Source organism: Vombatus ursinus, unplaced genomic scaffold, assembly GCF_900497805.2.
Source record: "Vombatus ursinus unplaced genomic scaffold, bare-nosed wombat genome assembly UNPS02010284.1, whole genome shotgun sequence".
Lineage (NCBI taxonomy): Eukaryota > Metazoa > Chordata > Mammalia > Diprotodontia > Vombatidae > Vombatus > Vombatus ursinus.
Window position 1 is genome coordinate 17,004,102 of NW_020950062.1, and position 2,105 is coordinate 17,006,206.

A 2,105-nucleotide genomic window follows, 5' to 3' on the forward strand; every position below is an offset into this window, starting at 1 on the left:
TGTTGCCCAACTGTGATAGCTATTCTCAGCAATACAATGATCTAAAACCACTCTGAAGAATTCATGATGAAAAATGCTATACATCCCTAGAGAAAGAATTGATGTTGTGTGAATACAGATGGAAGAATACTTTTATTTATTTTTTTTCTTGAAGGTTTTTTTCCTGGTCTATGTTTTCTTTCACATGACTATTATGTAAATGTTTTGCATGGCAACACATGTATAACCTATATTGAATCCCTTGCCTTCTTAAAGGGGAGAGTTGGGAGGGAGGAAGGGAGAGAATTTGGAATTCAAAATTTTAAGAAAAAATATTAAAAATTGTTTTTTACATTTAACTGGGGAAAAATAAAATACTAAATAAGAATTAGATTGGGAAGCAGCATCAAGATCATTGTTCCAACTTGTCATACATACACCGTGAGCACATTTCAGCTATAATATTCATTCTCAGCAAACATAAGCCTGGGTTTCTTTTGCCTCTTTTTCTTTACAGATTTTATTCCTGATATTAAGTGAACATGTACCTCCAAAATAATTTGCCCAGCCTTGGACATGATGATGATGATGAACACACATATATTCATATATACATATAAACATATGTACATATATATATATACACACACAATATGTAGAGTGTATATAGTGTATATATATATAGTATCCCCATGTGTATGTATATATTATATATATATAATATGTTTAAGAATGCTCATATATCTCTATTAAATTTGTTGTCTTAATTATATTCAATCCATTTTTCTAGTCAATTGAGGTATTTTGGAATTTAGACTTTGTTATCCAACATACTAAATACTTTATTCAAGATTTATACCATTTGTCAATTTGATGAGCACATTGTTAATATGTTTACTTAAGAAACAGGTTTAAAATATACTAAGTAGTAGAAAGACAAGGACTGATCTAAAGGGCAATTCACAAGAGCCATCACTTCAAATCAGCATTGAGTCATTAATGATTACTCCTTAGGTCTGATTATTCAATGTGTATTGTATCTACATGTCTCCATTTGCTGAGAAGAATGACATAGAACTTTATCAAATGAGTTTCTGAAATTTAGGTAAAATATGTCTATAGTAATTTCCACGAACTACACAACCAAATAACCTTGTAAAACAAAACCAAATCAAAAAAGGGAATTAATTTAGTCTTGTAAGACCCATTCTTCAGAAACCTATAAGGACAGTCCACAATTTCATGAGCCACTTTTATAATAATGCATTGAAGGATTTTGTGAACGTTGAAGTCAATCTCATTGAACTATGAATTATCCTTTGGGCTTTGTGAAAAACTCATTAAGGGAAGGTTGAAACTCTTCTTATTTCATCACTTATTTTGCCCTCTTTCTCTTTTGCCTATCTTCCGGTTCTCTTTTCAACTCAAAAGACTCATTTCTCTGTCAAACTAAAAAGGAGGAAAGTAGGACTAATTAGTTCTTTGTTCCTTCAGTCATTAATTCTTATAGTGCACTTCATCCCAAACAGCAGCTCTATTTCATCTTTGTTCTTCTTACCCATGAATATTGTTTAAAATCAACTATTTTGGTTGGTAAGACTCAAATTATCTAGTTCAATTCTTACACAAAGAATAAATACTCAGTGTTGCATAACCAGAAAGTGATCAACTGGCATTTGCCTGAACATCTTCAAGGAAAAGAAATATATTACCTCAAAAACAATCCCATTCAATTTTGTTGAATTTTCAACTAGTTAGGAAATCATTACTTATAAGATATAGATAGATAGATTGATAGATAGATAAATAGATAGATAGATAGATAGATAGATAGATAGATAGATGTATATATGTGTGTGTATGTCTTCTTTATTTAAATGTCATTATGGATATTGCCTGTGCCATCTATGCAAGATCAGTAATAACACAATTACATTTAACTCACTTCCCCTGTGTTATAAAACCTGACAAGAATGTCTTGTCATATAGACAATATTTCCTTGTTAAAAATTTCTGACACTAATTAATCAGCAGGAATTATTAAGCATATAGTAATTTATTGAAGTGCTTAATATTTATGACTCTAAAGTTCAATGTATATGTAATCTTTGATTAAAATCTCTTGG